The sequence below is a fragment of the Metopolophium dirhodum genome, chromosome 9 (assembly GCF_019925205.1).
Source record: "Metopolophium dirhodum isolate CAU chromosome 9, ASM1992520v1, whole genome shotgun sequence".
Classification (NCBI taxonomy): Eukaryota; Metazoa; Arthropoda; class Insecta; order Hemiptera; family Aphididae; genus Metopolophium; species Metopolophium dirhodum.
Genome location: NC_083568.1, coordinates 15535889 through 15558553, shown reverse-complemented (window position 1 = coordinate 15558553; position 22665 = coordinate 15535889).

Here is a 22665-nt window from a genome sequence, read left to right as displayed (position 1 = left end):
ACTTTAAATGTCTGTATCTACCTACGGTATGTAATAATAATCACACCTATATATCAATGAAATTAATCAAACGTAGGGATGCAAAATAAACAAGGGCAAAGTCCAAAATTGTCATCTGGTGCTCAGAGTTTTAAGCAGTTAAAAACAATGTTTTAAACAGTGCCTATATTTAAAATAACTTCATTTCAATTTAATATATAATTTACTTATTTGCTAATATGCCATATACTTGTATTACTCACTGTTTATTTACTACTTAGGTATTTAAAATTTTAAAAGTATTTGAAATGTACTTTAAATATCTTCTGAATGGATGTTTTATGTGGAAATTTTATTAAGTATATATTAACTATTAAGTAACTCAGCGCGGCACAGTGCTTGAAATCAATCACGCGACGTGATTGAGAGTAAGCAACGGCCGCTACCACTAGTTTTCGGATGGGTGACCACCCGGGTTCGTAAAGCGCAAAAAACCTGCCAAACATACACGTGTTCCTAACTGGCCGTAGCAACCATCCCAACCCAACTGTACCAACCCTACCAACCTTACAGGCTAACGACCTTAGTCATCAAAGCCTTAAAACCTAAAAAAAAAACTAAAATAATATAGGTAATAGGCATTAGTTACTAGGTAAGTTATACATATTAAATCCATGATGGCATTACTCAATGGTGTACTAGTTACGGGGGACGATCTGCGTGATATTTAAAGGCCACCAATATTTTTCTTTTAAATTCAATATTTTAGTGCGCTATAATTCTATGCTCAGTATTCACTTTTATATTCGTAAACGACATGTACATTATACTCTTTATCTCTCGTTAGAATATGACGCTAGTCCCACTATAATTTATACTGTTATTATTAGTTTTTATGTGTAACCTATAGGCCACGCAGATAAGTAACATATATTTTAAGCATTTATTAAGTTTTTATTTTGTTCAATTCAGAATAGACTAAATAGTTTGACAATGTTGAGCATCCATCGAAATATCCATATGTAGATACAGAAGTGTTGGACAAAATGGCCCAAAAATCACGATGAATAAATATTATTTTGTAAAATAAAATAATATAAAATAAAGAATTTGAAAATAATTAAAAATTATCGGTATTTGGTATACACAGAACTATCACAAGATAAAATATCGGCTGAAGCGATGATAAGATTTAATGAACCTCAAATCATTCGAAACTCAGTTCCAGAGTCCAGACTCTAGTAGTCAAAAATACGGTAGTATGGTATTCGTAATACTTGTATCAGTTTTATCATAAGACGAGGTGCAAAATGGAAAATATTAACAGCCTCTCAGTGGGAAATTGTCCTCCCTTCTGCCCAGTTTACCTCATGCTTGTGAATCAACGTCGATTTTGAACGCATAACACAGTGGAGGAATAGCACTTAGCACTTGGTATTTGATTTTCGAAAATGATTCAATAAATGAAAACCTAAATAGTTAATAGTTCAGTTGAAGGTCATATTATTGTGATTTCTAATAAAATATAATATTTTCTTAATATTATCTATTTTGTCTCACATCAACACTTCTAGATTATAGATTTGATTATTTGTGTTAAGTACTGTTGTTTTTTTTCACATTCATAAACAGCTACCATTATTTACGAATTCTCTCGTGAGTGTAGAGCACAGCAGTACACAAATACCTATTCGTGTTTATATTAGTATAGAACGTTTTTGCACGGTTATGTATGTCTTAAAAAAAAAAAATCGTATTTTGAACGTTCAGACGATATTTTTGCTCAATAATATCTGCTAGGTACTAATGTTTGAGGTATAAATATAAAACGGTGTATGATGTTTTTAATGCACTCATTCACAAAATAGGAATTTAATTATGACTAAGAACGAAAAAGATTTGGCGGTGACATATACTTAGATTATAATCGAATTAAAAAATATAAAAATATCCGAAATATTATATTATATTATACTATAATAGCTATTTATCTATGTTAGTTTAGGTATTATTTTATAATGTATTGTGTGACAAAATAAAAAATCGTTAAAATCAATCAATTTACTAATAATTATACACGCTTGACTATTATGTATTGGCATATTGGTATAATGGTACCTATTACAAATAAATTACAAATAATATTATGTCGTAATTACTGTGTTAGGTTAGGTTCACTTGTCTACCGAAGGACTCACTAAGTAAACAAAAAGTCATAAATATTATAGTAAATAGGTCGTTGTACTGTTCTCTCGTTATACTTTGATTGTACCTATTCAACATGTGTGTATACAATATTATGCTGAGTGCTGGCTTAATAAAACGCGACTATGATGATGTCAACAATTAGCATTCATCATAAAATATTCCGTTCATTGAAATTTAACTGTTAAGACATTTGAATTTCAAAATATTACACTACTTATACAATAATAATATATTATATAGTAATATAATAGTAGGTATAAATAGGTACCTACTATTACACAATTAGGTACACGTAAAGAAATAAGACAGTTTTCTAAAGATCCATATACGTTTTATTTGTTAAAACCATATATTTTTGTAGAAAAAATTGAATACCAGTATTAAATATTGCGGGAAATAACTCATTGAAATTAGTTTATTAAGCTAATAACGTTTGTATGTACGCACATTAAATTTCACATAATTTAAAGTGCGTATATTCTAGCAACAAGCTTACAAGTCGACAACATACTAAGATGATAAATTAGGGTTAGGGTATTTATGAGTTTATGAATTTAAAACTCTAAAAAAATGCATGCACATATGCACAAAAAATATCAAAGTATGCCCTAAATATGACATTTTAAAATACAATGAAAAATATTGTATTATCCTTGGGTCTGGTGCCTACTTTTGATATTTCACAACTGATTTAATTCTGAAAAAAATCAAATTTAACTGTAGATTAAATCAATTTGAACATTATTTTTGGTTAATTTTTACATATTCTCTAAACTGAGATTTGAATAATGAGAATTTTTTTAACGTTTTCGAACAAGATCTTTCGTCGGTTGTCAGATAACAAACTTTTGTAGGATGAAAAACTTTGTTCTTACACTACAGCAGTAATCGGTGCATTTTAATACTTATCAAATTATTTGTTTTTTTTATTGAAAATTGATTTTTAATTTTTCTTTATTGAAACTTTCTATTTTTTCATAATAGTATGCATTTATTTCTATTAACCTCTAAATATGCAAAAATATGCAAAAATATGCAAAGTAAAATTTAACGTATCTGATGCTATATCATAGAAAATAAATTTGTAATTTGGTTTCCAATGTGTACGACTAAAAGAAAAAATATGAAAAATACGACAAAAAAGCAAGGCTGGGCATTAACGAGTTAAAAGTTAAAGTTAAGCTAAAAAGTTAATTTTATCTTAACTTTTTAACTTAACTAGTTACTTTTGGCTTTTTATTAACTTGACTGTTAACTTACTAAATTTCTTTCCTAATTAACGTAAATTAACGAGTTAATTTTTCATTTTAAGAAGCAATAAGTTAAGTTATTTTATTTTGTTTTGAATTTTATTATATTTCACTATTTCAGTCTATTTTGTTTTCATGTCAAAAAATATGTACCTATCGTAAATTGTTTTAAGTTAAAAATTTAAATCATTCGAATCTAACTTAAATGGAAATGCTGTATGAAGTATAAACACTATATCCTATAATTTAGTTTTGGGTTGGAAAAAATTAAGTACGCTAGCGTTGTATAAACAAATTAACTTTTCTTTAACTTCATAAAAAGTTAAAAAAAGTGTGTATTAACTTTTAATTTAACTGAGTTAACCTATAGTTAAATTAACTTTTAACTTTTAACCTTTTGTTATTAGTGCATATTAACTTAACTTAACTGAGTAAAAAAAAAATCATTTACTTGCCCAGCCTTGCAAAAAAGTCATAAACAACCTAATTCCTAACTCTAATAATAATAAATTAAAATAAATTATAGGAATTATTAACCCTTTTTTCCATAAATGGATTACATATTTGACTAATCTACACGTAAACAGAATGTAACAGGAAGACCTGACAGATGAAATAGCTTTTGTTCTAATCAATATTTTTACATTTTTTTATGTATAATTTATAGTCAATATATATAATATATAAAAAATTATTTTATTTTCAGTATAAAAAATGAAAAATGTAATACAAATTTTGGAAAAATTAAAAATAGCCAATTTATGAATCTGGTTATAAGTACAATTTTGATGGCAAAAACATTTATCTAAGTTAAGTAGTTCATTTTTTAAAATATCAATATTTTTTTGATTAAATTAATTTGGAACGTAAAAACTTTTTTCAAAATATAATTTTTGGGATTTTGATGACATGGGCACATATTTTCTTAAATTATTTACTTATCATATAATTTTAACAATTGTGTTGGCCATGATTTAAATTAATAACAATAATAAAAAAAAAAGCAACAACAAAATTAATGATGATAATAGGTATTAGTGTAAGATGATTTCACCCCTCATGAGTTATTGTATTATCGCCGTGAAACAGTAACGTATAAAACATATAAAATTTGCATTCAGCGCAGAATCAATTGAAGTTAATAACAACACAAATTATGTTCTTACAATAACCAAGTAGATTGACCGATAATCAAAGGTAAGGAAATTATCCGTGAATTGGTATTTTACAGTATTTTATTTTTTTAGTAGTAGGAATTATGGGCATTATTAGATTGTAATCTTTTACATTCATTATGTATTACAACATAGATGGATTCTTCCAAAAAACATTCATATTTTATTTTTACATATTATTATCATCTTATTGTACCTATCCATATACAGATTGTAAATATCATTATAGAAATTACAAAATATTTTTTTTCAATAAATGTTTAATAATATAATATCATTCAATCACGCATGACGCATCGCGATCTCTTTCCACTGCGTAGTACACATCAGTTTATAAAAAATGTTATTATGTACTGCCTAAAATATAATATATTATTATGTACGTTTAACTGAAAAAAAATAATAGAAATTCAAAAAAAAATATTTTCGTGAACATTTTATTCTGTGGATTTAAATTCCAGTTTATCGACCATATTGTAAAATATTGTAATTACCTCTTTACTCCTATAAAGGTATTTATTATTTTGTTGCCCCGGTTCACGCGTTGCATGTGCCACGTTCACGTGATGAGTTAGCGTACGAATTCCGCCGGCGGTAGAAAAAAAAAAATATTATGATATTGCATTCAATGATATTATATTATCATATTATTAATATACATGGTGTATATAGAAGGAAACGTAACATATATTATTATAATTTAAATGTATATACAGTGTGCATCACGGAGAATCGACGTGTATTTAAATCAAATCTTCACAACACACCATGTAGATACCAGGTACCTATAATAATAAGTAATAATATTATATTATTGTTCCGTACTATATATATATATAACGCGGTGATATAATAATAATAATGATAATGGGTAAAACAATAACGCCTCACGGTTTAGCTAATGCCCACGCAGTCACGTGTGTAAATAACACACTATTATACTGTACAAGTATATTATATAATATTATACTGCAATAGTATAGGTATTATAGTGTATTAAATTACGCGCATGATAATTTACGCGTAAAAATGCATAATGTCCGTCCGGTAGAATAATATAATATAATTTATACGCGATCACGAGATTGCAGTCTCGACCATGGTCTGCAAATATGAGGGTGACGCCAGTGACTTTTTTTATTTTCGAAAACCGATTTTCGATTGACACAATATTTTATTGTAGTAATTATTATTGTTACTCGCGTAGTTGGACGTGTCGTGTACCCATTCTATTAAATCTAATATTAAAATATGCACTGAGTACATAGGTTAGGTACCTACGACCGTACGAGTGTATTTTATGTAGCGGCGGCTTATAGCTCGGGAGTTAACAATAATGTACAGAAACGACGACTTTTATTCTCTGCAGCAATAATAATAATATAATATCGTAATCTACTCACCGCCTCGGTCAATAACAAAATTATATGCGTGTAGGTATATATTTTATTGGAAACGTGGCCACAGCACGCCGATAATGTTGTACAATCTATAGTACTATCACAATCAATATTCGATATCAATATACTTATTTTATAAACAATTTATTTTAAAACCTAGTCGGCTTATTCGAAACCCGTGTGATTCATGTGTGTGGTTAACGCAACAGCGCTCGTGTAAAGGTCGTGTTCTGCCGTGTTTATGTGATGAGTCCGAAATGTAATGTTTTTTTTTTATACCTACCTATGCGAATGGTATGGATACAATAATATAATATAATAATGGTATAACACCCACTACACACCTGTAGTTCAGTCTGTATTATAATTAGCGATTAAGTTACTGTCCATCGGTAATCACGTGTATATTATATACGTGTGGCTAGGCACATAAATATATTATGTAGGTTTTCACAACATATATATAAGACAGAGATGTCTGCGTCCGGGCGAGTTTGTATAAATTGCGATGCGTTTGGGAAATTTAGCATAATGCGTCTGACTGAATATATGATTATCAAATAGTGTATAATGTGTTTAGGAGACATTTTTTGAATATTATGCTGCTGTAATGCGTGTTTGGTATTGTGTATCGTTAAATGGTCAGCGCCCCGTCCCCTCCTCTGCTCGATAACTTAAACCAGCCAGTAACCCAATGTGCTGCAGCAAATTGCTGGAAAAGTTGGGTTGATCAAAAGATTTTTTATTAATACGTGAAGATAAAACGATACGTTCAGATTTGACCGCATTCCGATGGATTATTGTCCGCCGTCGTTTGTATATACCTATAATACTTGCAACGCATATTTCCGTCATTAGTCGTTTCAAAATATATATTCCGTGCGACACTGCTGCGTGGTTGTACCAAATAATTCACATGACAATAATATACGTACCTTGGTCACAGAATTATCTTATATAGACTATGCAGTAGTGCAGTATGCCAGTATATAGCGGGGTCTCCATATCTTTTCATTTGATGGCTGTATTATAAAACAATGAAAAGCTCTAAGTGGGTCAAAATTGAATGAGTTCATCATATCATTGTCAATTGTAAAATTTATATTAAATTATGACTTATACAACACATGATGACACATAATGAGGATTTAGGATATTATACATATTTTTAGATTATTCATTGTCTATTTCGGAAGGCCTTATAAAACTTAATATTGCCCGCCGTAGTTTGGAGACCTCTACTATATAATATTAATATAATATACGGTCGTTGTATCTGATTTTTCATAAATTATTATTTTTATAATGAAGAATAATTAACGTTTAGTAGGTACACAAAACATTCTTACCGTAGACTACCTACTCGACACATTATTATAATAACTAATAACTAGGTAGGTAATAGCATGACACATTAGATAGGTATTATCACAGTTTTCTGATACGCATCCTCGGCTTTTTACTTCGTCTATATGATAGGTATCCACTTCTCATTGGATGTTAATTATACACATACATATATAATATAGAAAAAAATCATGCAATCAGAAGTTGAGAACTACGACACGGTTTTGAGACGAAGGAGATGTGCATACTGAAAAAAACTATTACAACTGTGATAATACCTATCTATTTTTTCATGGGTAATTATAAGTAATAACTAATAATCAAGCAATAATATTAGCGTGTACGACGTACGTACTCGAAATGGTTTATTTAACGGGTTACATTCCCAGTCATCGATTTGGCTCATTCTACTTGCGTTGAGGTTGATGCCTCTACAATAATAGCAAAAATAATGTTATGTTTTAGCATTGCGACAATTAACACAATTTATATACCTGTGTGTAAATAATTTACGTTTCGCGGCGTAACTGCAAATGTATATTGTAAACAAATAACGATAATAAATAAAAAAATGATTTCAGTTTTGTACTGCGATTTACGAATTATTTAATTTGCACGTGTGACTGGGATTTTCTATAAATGTATACAACATAACGATAGCAGTCACACTTCAAACGAACTTGATAATAATTTTCAGTTGAACAATAAAAACATAGATGTGTTGTCTGTTGACCGTTGTGTGCAAAGTCGTATTGCATATTTTATTTGTATATACCACAACCACGCCAATCACTAGTAATCAATACCTTTTCAGAATCAATTATTTTTTTACTAGCATGATTTTCTTCTGAAAATACGATTAACTATTTTTGATATTTAGATTATATAAATTAAAATTACATAGTATATTTTTTATTTAATGTTTTTTTTTATTATAGTATGTTTGGTCAAAACTATAATTAGCCCCGGAAATTATATAAGCTCAACAATTAACATTCATATTTAAAAATATAGCAATATATAACATAATATTAAAAGTTAAAATGATCGATTACGTACCTAGCACAGGATAATGGAAATTTATAAATATAAAATATTGTATTGTTATTGTAGTGTATATTATTTTGATCTTGAGTTTAAAAAATTTAAACTGTAACACCTTTAAACACATTCTGCATGCAACTATTCACAGACACGTTTTATAGACACGATACCAATATACGTGCAAGTAAACGAATTCCTTAATGTTTATGTTTTTTTTTTATCACACAAAAATTATATTTAAGTCGTATACAATTATAAAAACTGAATTAAAAAGGACAGCTTATAAATAATTTATTTCAATTGACGCTATATAGTTTATATTATATGTTTAAAATATGTTTACCTTGTCTCCCACAAGGAAGTGACATCGCTCCATTCCTTTACTCGATTTTCTCTCATGACATACCCAAGACATTTTATACATCTTTAGACACATACGCTGATGACACGCTAATAACCGCATCTCACGAAAGCCACGTCACAGCCAGTGAAATGATCCAAAACCATTTAAATATGATCAGCTTGTGGGCAAACAGATGGAAAATCAAATTAAACGAAACTAAATCTGTTCAAGTAACTTTTTCACTACGTAATCTCGATTCTCCACCTGTTACGTTAAACAATATAACAATTCCTAAGGCAAACGAAGTTAAATACCTTGGGCTAACTCTCGACAAACGCTTAACCTAGAACCACACATACAATTTAAACGTAAAACTGTTAACTCTAGACTTCATATCCTCAGACCACTCTTAAAATCCAAACTTTCCCTTTCCAATAAACTTACTATATACAAATCAATAATTCAACCAGCTTGGACATATGGTATCCAGTTATGGGGCTTTGCAAGCCCTCTAACACCAACACGCGTCAAGCTTTTCAATCTATCTGCCTACGATTAATAACATCTTCTCCTTGGTATTTCACAAACAATAATCTTCTCAAAGACCTAAAAATTCCTACACTCAATCAATTAGCAAAAACCCATTACTCTAAATTTCACTCCAACTTAAACTCTCGCAGTAATCCATTAATAAAGCAACTTTCTTCCACCTCACTTCCTGGCAATGTAATTAGAAGACTCAAAAGACAGTGGCCTAGAGACCTCCTAAAAAAAAAAAAAAAAACCACGACATCTAATATGTTCTTGGTCGGGTGGTGCTGCTGAGTGCCTGCCCACAAATGTTAAATTCTGTTACTTTATATTATTAAATATCTTATTTGCTCATTGTACATAATGTTGTATAGATTGTAAATTATTACTCAAATAAATAATAAAAAAAAAAAAATATGTTGATTTTAACCATGGTTTATGACGTACCTATATACATTGTCATGGAATTAAGGTTCTAGTGTCCGAGTAAAATATAATTATTTTTTGATCTGAGAAGGTATGGTTATGACTGACTTTATGACATATTGGTACCTATCGGATATTACTGTACTTTGTGTATTGTTGTTGTTTGCAGTGGCGGATCCAGGGTTTAATTTTGGGGGGCCTCCTAAAAAAATTACTTCTAAGCCATAAATATATAACACACTTTAAAATATTTCTGTAAGTAAAAAGAGGAATCTATTGTCTGTTGAAGAGATCTGGGGGGGAGCCCCCCTCCTTGGATCCGCCACTGGTTGTTTGTGTATTTGTTGTGATCTTGCCACTTGTATTGTTTTAAGTTTAAAGTTCATTTAGTATGAAAATACTAAAAGTTACACTTATATACAAATTCAAAACGTATTAGTTTGTATTAAACAGTTTGATACCTAAAGTTAATGCAATTTAATTCATTGAACAGTACATATTTTATTTCATATTATTTTTTCGCATTGTATTTATATATTTATAATTATATATGTACTGTCAGTAACAAGATATGTATAGATTTGTATTATAATTTATAATAGTTTTTAATTTCAATAAAAATTGATAACGGTTAATAATAATTGAGCAATTTTTGTTTTGATCCATAAGCTATGTATAGCCGTGTTTCTATTCTATATTATAATATTTTTATTTGATAACGATGTGTGACCGAAGCATTATTCACTTAAGTGCATTTTTTAATAGTATATATTGTAAATACATGCGTCATATCATTGTGATTAGTGTACCGTATTTGACCCTATATTTGACTCGCGTGTCCTACAACTGATGATCGACTATTATATACCTAATACCTGTATAGGGAAACGATAATTAAATAAACCCGAAATCGTTAGGCATTGATTTGTGTGAGCGAATACGAGTTTGGTAACTATATGTATACTTTTCATATAGGCATACGGCCTTGTCACTTGGGAGTTTTTCGTGAATACAAATAGGTTGAAAACTGCAGTTGTACGTATACGATATACATCCGTTCTGGTTTTACATCCGATCTCCCACTAAACTATGTAAAGGTACGATGGACCGGTGCAATGATTTAACGAGTAAACTAGTAAAGGCACTGTCGCATATAAATAATGTCAACGTTTCCTTGCTTATTGCAGTTTTTGCTGAAATCACGTGTCACCGACGACGGTTATATAGTTTATCTTCAAAAAGATACGAGGCGTTATCATGTTTTAGGAATTTTTTTAGTTGTGTTCGTTTGAATTTTTATCGTATCCATATTTCATAAACACCGGAGAAAGGGCGCCGAACTGTGCATATCAAAGTGGTACGGAATTATCGCACCCGCCAGAATGCGCGTCGGACCGTATTGATGTCGTTTTTACATGTACAGCATAGGGGATTTATTGGTTTTTTACTATTTTATTCTAAATGGTGAATCTTATGAATACAATAAATGTATTGTGTTTTTTTTTCGTAGGTATTTAAAAGTATAAGTGAGAGCTGTCTCATTTCGTATTCGGCGAGGAGGAATAACGAATTTTTTATACTACTTTATACTTAAGGAGTGTTCCGTGTTGATTCCAGCTTATATTTTCTCACTCTTTTTTCCTTGTAAATTACTAACCAGATAAAATGTTTGAAAATTCAATGTAGGTATCCAAATCGAAATTCGAACCTGTAGTTTTTGAATTATTTATATCAATATTTTTGAAAAATTAATCTATTTAAAAATGTATAATGTCCTTAAAAAAATGAAAACTTGATTAAATTCAAACTGGGGTGAACATGCTAGGCGGATCACCCTGTATATACGCCCCACTATAATAATTATTATAATTTATAACTCCCGTGCGATTTGTAGTCTCATGCGGAAAACAACCGACTGTTTTAATAAACAATACATATTATATATATGTCGTTGAAAATCCGTCGCGACGACTACGTGACGTATTGCTTCCGTATATATATATACAATATTAAAAACATTATACCAACATTATTGTCTTATTCTGTGATTATACATAGAACAATACAACATACATATTACATATGAGTATACCTGTCCTAATATTATCAAAACACGTAAAATATAAGACAACAAAAAAAATGCATCGAATTCAGGTATGACTGGAAGATCTGTTAACAAATACGCTGCTGCGTAGCAAAACCGTTTTTTTTTTGCACACTCGATCATCCAGTAAAAACAATGACAAAACTTCGTCAATGAGTAGGTCACAATTTTATGAATTTTTGACGATTTAATGATTGGAAATTGTTCCAATGTTAGATCCAATGTTAGAAAAAAACTGTTGACTTTATTCATTTTTGAATGAAAAATAAAAGAAATCGATTAAGTCGAAAACTGCAGATGTTGTGTAAATTTTCCGTTGTTATTTTTTACGATATTTTGAAAAAATGGACGCATTTATTAATGCTATAAGACTCGCTATAAGTATAAGCTACCTACAATTTGTTGCCACATAGGTGCCGCCCTCGATATATCTGCTATAAAAAGTATCTTCAGAGTTCAGATTTTTTGAAAACACATCATTGTAAATATTGTATGCAATATTATAATAATAAGCATTGAAGAAGTATTGACAACGAATAATAGTAATTATTAGATACTAAAAATAGTTCGTAGAATACAATCCGTTCAGAATCTAAAAGCAATAGAATATGAAATTCATTATTCAGAACGATGAATTTTTTTTAAAGGAAAAATGTCTAGGCAACAAATTTGACATTCATGGTTGCAAATGATACATTTAATTTATAATTTCGTAGTTTGAAAAGTGGTTTAGGTAGGTATTATTTTTATAGTTTTATAACAGTAATTATAAAAAAGGTGGACAAGCGAAAACCAACCATTCTACTTTATATTATTATGTGTCGTGTGGTTCACCGTAATGGATATGTTAAATTTTGATCCAATGTAAATAAATCGTTGTACGCGAAAAACGATATTGAGCGAAGACGGAAGTCTAATAGATTACTAAATATATTTTATGATATTATTGCTATTAAAGTGATTTATTTTACTTCGGTAATACGGAAGGCTGAATTAGTTTTTGCCGAAAGTAGTGTATTACCAAAGTAATAGGTATATTTGAAAATGTAATTGTGTGTATTTATAATATAATAATATACGTAAAAAGTGTCAAGAACCCAGGAATAATATTTTTTAATTAAAATAAAATAACTAAAATTGATATCATTAAAAAAAAATATGCTGAAGTACAAAATCGAAGCATTTTTACTGCCTCAAAAAGTAATGAAAGACACAAAGAAAAAGTAATAAAAAAATTATTGTTATATTGTATTTTATAATTATAATATTATATATTATATATAATTAATTTTTATACAAATATTGTCTAATTGTATTGTTATATCTTACGAATTTAATTACATCGTAGTTTCAAAATGATTGTCGGCAACTGTTTGGTACTGACAGTTAAATGTATTTATGGTAAATAACTAAAACCAGTGACAGCTAAAATATTCTATATTCTAAGATTTAAGACCTAAAGTAGCTTATACATTAATATGTATTAATGTATTATTATTTATACTTAAATACTTATTGGAAATGGAAGTTGTGATAATATAGTGTGTCCAATTTGATTTTGGTGATTCGTAGTTGGTACATTCGTATGTACACTATACAGTGTTGTAGATAATTTCAAATTAATTGTATTCTAGGAACTGTTTCAAGTATCTAACTATTACTATTATTCATTGTTTAAGCTTCAAAGCGTTATGTTATAATATATTAGGTGTATAAATTATAATAATGCATACAATTTATAATTCTTCCACTAATGGAACTAACATTTTTAATTCAATTTTCTTATAAAATGTTTTATTGTAACGATTATAACGATTCAACTATTTACTTTTAATTACATTCGAGTAAAAATTACGACAGGTCATAAATAACTTTAATCATTTGTTTGTTAATAGGTCAATTAATTTTTTTTTTTTTAAAAATGCTGTGGTTTTGTTTAAGCGGAATGTAAATTTATTGTATTGCATAAGATAGACTAAGACTAACTTTACTGGTATAAGGTAGTAACATACTCTTCTCAATACAAGTTTAAGACAACGGTCTGAGTAATTATTAACCCCAAAATCTAATATTATCGAAAAACCCATTAATACATAATATGAAACTACAGTATTATATAATTAGGTATGTTAAAATAATACTATAGGTTTATGTTTTTAGTAATAATTTGTATCATCCTATATTAGAGTTCATATTATTAGTACAATATTAATATATTTCCACCAATTCTATCTATTATTACTATTACAGTTTGAAACACGTAAACATGATTACGTAATCTCAATAACTGACAAGAGTTTAAAAAACAAATAAAACTGAAAAATTGTGAGATTTTGATTCGCTAAGAAATACAATCTTCAAATCTGGTGAAAATAATGTGGCAAAACAACCAATTGTACTAAGAAAAAGTTCGACTATATTTAGAAAAATAAATAATAACAGAAGATAAGTCACATATTTATTTTCTGTAATCTATATTCAGTAAGTACTAAGTACAGCTAACAAATTGTTCGATTTTATTACTTAATATTTTTTTGGATTTATTAGGTATTAAATATTAATTATGGGTGATGGACAAATAACTACACGGGTAATATGTGTATTATTATACATAGTAATGTTCGGCTTCTCATCGGTAATCGTGTGTATAATATATCATGAAAATTAAAACTATATAATATTATTATATGCATATAGAAAGTGTTAATATTGTATCACGCAACAAGTGGGATTTTTAAATGTACGTATTATATGAAATTATAATACATATGTGTATAATAAACAGTTATAGGTTTATCTGTGTAATGGAAACCACGACCTTTGCTCGACAGCTGAACCACAATGGTGAATACATCGCATTCGATTAGATCAAAGTACGTTTATGATATTGATTATTGGTCGGATAAAAATATCAAAAATTGTGAAATTTTTCTTCGAGGATGAGCTGGCATTGCATTTTTGGTTTTATGATAAATCGAATTTCGTGCAACTTCACGATAATAATGAACCAAATTTTATTACAAAAAAAATTCTAGATCTGCTGCCGCGTACCTCAACGCGCGCGCTGTCTGTCAAGTTGTCGGCACGTTGATCGTTCTCAAAAGCTCGAATTTCACGTATAATTAAGTTTTAATGTTTAGAATAATAGAATAATAACAATAATAATATAGTGCTATTCAACAATCTCGCTCCCGTTGCGATTGTGTCGTACAAATTGAACCTCACCCTGAGTCTGATCACACGTTTTTCGATTTATTTTATGAAAATGTAACATTTATGCAATACCAGGAAATAAATGATTCACTACGTGTTAGGGTTTTTATAGCGGTCTAATCTTTTTTAATCAACAGTGGTTGAATGTAGTTTAAAACTTGTTTATTGTTTTAGTTTACTCAAGCTTTAAGGGGAGATTATAATAATAGTGTACATAATATTATTAATACGCCTTACGAACGCCTAAGCAATATTTTTTTATGTATAGCTGTCTCGCTATGATGATATCAATACTATCTTAATACTATCTATATTAATTCTATCTTAATTCTTAATATGGATCAATAAACCTCTACTAATATTTTAAAAACTCAAGTAAAATAAAAACGATTTCAACTTATGCACTCGACAACTGATGTTGATTAAAAATTAAAAACCAAAAAGTAGATATTGTATATCTTTATTTCGTTTACACGGATTTCAAGAACCACGTTTAGATGGACATTTTATCATTATGTACCTAAGTATTATAAGTATGAATTAAGACCGGAATGTGAAAACAGTATTTAAATTATTTGTACCTGAAAGAACAGTAAATTATAATACATTTATAAAATTATAACCATATATTAAAGTTAACAATTAGTCGGTAACTTTTTATTTTTTGTAATATAATTTAGAACAATAAGTAAAAAAGATGGACGATTTAATGGCCTGAAGTTCGGTAACTAATAACCTTTATTATAATTATCAGAGAGAATCATCTAAATCTGAAATTTTTTCTTGCATATATTATTCATTTGTGTACATAGTTTGGAATTGTCTTACACACACGTTACGTGCGCCATAAACACACAACAGGGTCATCGGGTCATTAATTTGTATATTGTTTTATAATAATCTGCCATGTGTTTACATTAAAATCGACAGTTTTACTTTCACACTTAACATAACAACAGCCTTAAACGATGAATAATGACGCTACTCAATAAGTCTCAATTATGTAGAATTTTATACCCAACGTATAACATTTTAGGATTTTTATTTTGATAAATTACTGCAGTTTTCATAGCAAGAAATAGGTGTGTGAGAAAAAAATTCTTTGATATAGAGTTACTTTATTATTTGGAGTACCTACTTATATTATGTTTATTTTTGTTCCGGGAATTTCGATTTCTCCCGACTGAAGGAGTTCATCATATGATGACAGAGTAAATTTATACAATCGTATTCCTCAACGGGGCCTTGCCACAATAATTAATAGTGGTATGATATAATAATAATAATAAATTATTATTATTATTATTATTATTATTACTACTAACGTCTCTGCGTACAAATGCCGGATACGGGATGAAAATATGAGCTTCTATCTTGCAGGAGTTCGTGGATGTGGCTGGTGGGCACAAACAACGCGTACTTATATCTCACATTCTCACTCTTACGCGAATCGACGTTAATGTATTATTATTAGGTATATGATATAATCACGCTCTGTACAACGTGACGGACATCACACACATGCTTCATAAGAGAAACGAAAATAAATAACCGTATCCGTATGTAATATATCTCAGTTTTACACGTGTGCAGACGTATAGTAAAACGAGAACGTGACTTTATATGTATTTATCACTGCTGCTGGTATTATCACCGTCTGCAATTATGTCCCAAATTGCGTATTCATTTTTTTAACGTTCCCGTCTACCATTCGGAGTCCGCAGATCAATTAATATTATAATATAAAGATGATTTACGTTGTGCAGTTGTTTACCTACATTCGATGTATTTCATCATAATATATCCTTTCATATTCCAAATCCGCGTCCGGATTCAGTCTGGATGCTATAGTCAAGGATCCATACTGTTCATCGACTTGTTTTAGCTAAGTTTTTTAGTGAAAGCACTAAGTAGTGGAGTTAATAATTATTGTAGTATAATATACTAACACGCAGCACACACACATACACACACACTACAGAAATCTCACGCTGCCGTCATGACTATTGTAATACGACGGATGATAATATTATCACTGATCAGACATGTTTTTGGAGTGAGAAGAAGAATTCAGTATTCTCGACAATCCAGTGGCGACGAAGTACAAAATTAAATGTATGGCAAGGATCTCCGACAACCACTCACCCCACTCCACCAAACCCACTAAAAAAATTCGAAACCCCCTCACAGTCTCACAAACAATTTGTGCCATCCACTTTTATTTTATTTTTGATCAGATTTCTCTTCTTTTTTCAACCAATACGTATGTAATAATATTAAAATAATAATTAATAATAATAATTACCTGCAACGGCTGCAACGATAGTACAAAATACAAAAATATAAACAAAATGCAACCTTTTTTTTTTTTTTTTATTATTATTAATTAAGTCTTACTGACGTAAGTCATCCTAATTTATTGTTATTGAGTTACATTTTAAAACCTTTTATATTATATTATAATATTATGTATACAATATTAATGTTGTTATTACTCTCGTAGGGCAATATTACTTAATAATTTGTGATCCTATTCCTATTAATTTTCATAATTTTATTCTCCTATGACCCCCCAGCTAAATGTTTATATGTATGGCAGCTGCGACGATCTATGAATTACAAAAAAAGGTACACATCTAGTATTATTATAGTGATACTATATTGTGTCCATATATAATATAGTTACATAGATTAATAGATTATATTATATTAGTTTCGGTTATGGACTAGGCTCAAAAAGTGACTCAAAATAAGAAAAAAATTCTGTGATCTCAAAACTATTTTTTTGCGTTCCGTGTAAAATAAAATAAAATAATCATTATTACTTAAACGTATTCATTTTATTACGTTAGTGCAATCAATGGTGGATCAAGGGATCTTGTGATGATTAGTACTTCTAATATTTTAATATTTAGTAGGTATTTACCCTATATTATTACTAACTTAATTAAACCTTCAAATTTCTCATTTTTGATATAATTTTTTTAAATTCAAATTAACAGTACTTTTAAAGAATTTAAATTGTGTATAGTTTATATGATTAAATATTTTATCATTAACCATGATTCATAAGTAATAAAATATGTTTTTAAAAATTAAAATAATACTATTTCGATAGAATTAGAAACATTAATTATATTCAACTAAATATTCTGTAAATTAATATTTTTCATCAATCTGAACCATTTTAATTTATACAATCATGCGAATTAAATGATAACATATCAGAAATAAATACCTAACTTTTTACCTTACTATTTTTAACACAGTAAATTATTTTGAATCTACTTCGAGGCATAGCGTACCACTTGGAGAACAGCTGTATAGTATGTTAAACCTTAAAGAGGATGTTTTATAAGCATGGTCATATTTAGGAAGACAGAAATACAGAATCCTCATGCACGTCCTCTGGTTAAAGGACCTATATGGACTTTAATTACTGTATGACCCTATCTTAGACAGCCAAGTACTTTCTCTCTTGGTTTGCGTTAATATTATGATAACACATAGCTGAAGTTTAATAGAACTTTTTCCTTTTACAATATGGTTTTTTTTCAATACAGTTATAATTATTTATTTAACTACCTGCGTTTATAAATAAACAAGAAAACATGTTGTTGTTTGAACAAAAAACGGGCGAACAAATAAAATCACAAAAAAAAAATCAAAGTGACTTAATTTATTGAATACTTGTTAAGAAAAAACATTCGTCTAATATTTACGCACCGAGGCCAAAAGTATCTCGTCGAGCACATTACTTAACACGCCTTAAAGTTAAAAGTTGAGGGACAAAACGTAGTGTGGAAGAGGGTGTGAACTTTTCACTAGCTCATGATTTCTTGTCGGTCGATAGAACGCAGCTGAACGTTACACGCTGCCGTACACGTGCTCTGAGGCGTGCGTCGCTTGTTTCACGCGGTGATTTGATCGTTGCAGGTTGCTGTCATTGCTACATTATGTCGTGTCCAAATAAATTTTCCCGAGAAATTGATGATGATTTAATAACTCAATGTGTATTCTCCTGCAATCTCCTCCGCCGTAGTTACATCGAAAGTGCAACTTTAACGGAACGTTTAAGAGGTCAATAGTTTGTCCGTTATATAAACAATACCCAAGGAATACTCCTCGTCCTAAGGAGGTTTTTAAAGAAACCACATTCAACATACCCCAAAAATCTTGAAATTAAGTAATGGTCTTTCTCAATATATATATATTAGAGTCTAGTGATCTATCGTTTATAAAGTAGGTATTCCAGCCAATAAATGCGTTTAATTACGCGGTAAATTAGAATTCAACAATTTTTAGAGAATATGTTGATGTTCTGTGAAATATATAGGACGTGCCTGGTATCTTTTACTAAATATTTTGCATAAACATAATAAAATAATCAAAACAAATGTGCCATCGAAAAGAAATAATTGATTCTAACTGATTTGAATTTATTATAATATTTAAAAAAATGGAACAATGAGTAAGTTTTGTTAATTGTTTTAATCCATTTTATTGTTTTTAACAATTTCAACCAGAACATATATTTTTGTAATAGTTTTAGATTTTGAGTGGAGCGAAAGAATGTATTTTATTTATAATGATGTGTGTTTTAGATTCTGAGTGGATATTATTTAGTGGATATTATCTAACAAATAAATCTAATATTAAGAGTCTTGCATAATTATATAATAAGAATTACTCGTTTGTGAACCTATAGATTTATGTAATGGTGAGTCTTTATCTTCCATTTTCGATTGATGAAAAAAATAAGGCGACAATACAAACAATATTATGAAGAATATCACTGAGTAACACATCATCTTAGTGTATTAATTATTTATTATTTATTTATCTATTTTTGTTCCCCCCCTCTCAAAAAATGCGTGAAATTGTCGCAAATGCTGCGCAACGATAACGCTCCTAAAACGCATCGAAAATACTTAAAGGCGGTGCGTCTCCACTGGATTTGACTTTAATAATATTTAAAAATAAAACAAATTAAAAGTAATATTACGTTTATTTATTAGTTTATTACACAACGGGAAGATGACTTCCGTTTTTTTTTTATAGATTTTCCCTAAAAATCTACATTTCTGAAAACTTTCGATAACGTGACAGTCGACAGTGACGATGCGACCGACTTCGGGACGAATAGGGACATCAATTTTTTGAACGACCATTGCAACCTATTGCATTAAAATATTATGTTATTTATTATACGGTGAAGTATAATTATTGTACACCTCATTGGTGCCGTTCATCTGGCATTGACCACAATCATATGTAGCTACATTGCCTATACAACACGCCGCGGCCGTCTTACAACGTGGCACCTACAATATATCGCAAAACGAGCCAAAAACCCATTACAAAAGTATCAGAATCAAAATCGTTTAAAACGGTTTACCAGACATTGTTTAAAACCGTATCTTAAAATTGTGTCTTTCGAACCGTTATATAGACGTTATGTGCACACAGATATTTTTTTATGGATGCAGATCGTAAAACAATAAGGCAAACAAAATAAAACTGATTTTCAGAAATTTTTCCGTACATTTTACTCCATTATCATCTAAATTTACTATATTATTCTAATATACTACTTGAACCATAATGCACATTTCCACCACACTAAAAAGTGATGTAAAATTCAAAAACAATACAGCAAATCAAAATAAAACTTTGGATTTTTACTTTTAACTTATTCACCGTCGTGAATATTGCACGTATTCACAAATTCTTTGATATCTATAGTATAGTAATATGCAAATGTCCATTATATAATACTATAATAACCTATTAATTTTAGTTACGTTTGTTTCCACGTCCACAAGTTGTGCCGAACAGACGCCTGACTTCACGTTCTCCGTTTAAGTTGTGCAGAACTTCTTTTATAAATCTAAGTAATCTAAAAATCCTTAAACTGATTTCAATCCCTTTCCTAGTAATAAATAGTTAGAACAAACATTTTAGAAATTTTTTTTGGCAAAATTGTTACTCGATGGTGTCGTAAACTAACTAGCTTAGTTCTGAAGTTCGCTTGGATTCCACTAAAAATTCCCTAAAAGTAAACTTTCTACTAAAAATTCCATCAACAGGTATGTCATCAACACCTAAGTTCGAAAAAGTAACATTTTCCAAATTTTTTTCCTATCAACTATAGATTGCCATTTAAATTAATAGTATAGCGGAGTTTGAGGTGCCAAAATAAGCTCCTTTCTTTTACAAATCTAAGTAACATAAGCATCGTTTTAAAAACTGTTTTCAATTCCTTAATATTTGTTTATTATATATATTTTTTACTTTAAAAAAGTGATTGTTTCAATATTAGAAATATTATATATTTTGTAACTAATTTATAAAAATAAAGATTTGTTTAAAAAAAAAAATTATTAGATAAATTATATTTTGACATCGTTCATATATTAACTAAAATTGTGACCCGTTGATTGAATATTGGTAATTTGTATTTTCCATTAAATTGTTTGGGTGGATGGGTCATCAGAATTTTCCTCAGCAGTACATAATTATTTGAGGATAGCCGCCACCGATCACCCAGTAATCAATTCAATCGGTAAAAGTAAACAGGTACCCAGAAATCAACTGGTACGCAGCCCAATATTTTGTTATTTCACACAGTCTCTCTTTAATTTTCTATTTTTTCTTCAAAGTATCCCATCTTAAAAGTATATATCTTTAGTGAACCGGAAGACCTGATTGAGTATTTAATCATTTATCTAAAAGAGACGTGCCGGCTCACCTCACCAGATCGAGGGGCCGTGGTGCTTACAGCGTCCACCAATATTGGGTCATATATAATAGGAAATACAAAACGAATATGTCATGTAACAATACATCATATTATTTCATAGAAAAATATTACGAAATGTATTATGTTTAATATTTATATATGATTGTGTTAGTCATCATAACCTCTTGAATTGGGAGTAATATGATTGAGGGTTTAATCAATTTCCTGAAAGAGTAATCGCCTCACTGGGTTGAGAGGCCGTGGTGCAATCAGAGTCCACCAGTATAATGAATTTAAAAAAAGTGATTAGTTAAAAATAGTATATCATATTCTTTTATATAAAAGTATGATTGTGTTAGTCACAATTATGAGCAGATAATATCGGCTTCTATTTTCCCAATATTAATAATACAAGATATTGAAAATTAATGAAATCACAAATATTATTACAAAAGAGAAACTGTGACTTGATTTATAATTTTGTCTTAAATTTACTTTTTGTATAGAGTATCTGAAGGTGGGTTATGCATTAAGTATATTCCAGCGATTCTGAAACGGAGGGTCGCCAACAATTTTTTAGGGGTGCCGAAATATACACTTGAAGCCCTTAGCAGTAAAAAATGTAAATACCCAATATCTAAGAAGTTAAGGGCCCTGCAAACCCTATTCATTTTTCATCAAAACGACCTTAGCGACTGACAAAAATTAAAGTACTTCTAGTGGTTCGATTTAAAAAATGTAAAGATGTTTTAATTGGTCAACTAGTCTACTTTGCATCGGTCGGAGCATATTTTTTATATTTTAGATATTTTTGAAATATATTTAATATTAAAAATTAAAAATGTATAAAATGTAAAATATTTATCTTCGTCAAGAATTTGCTAAAATTGAAAAAGTACTCCG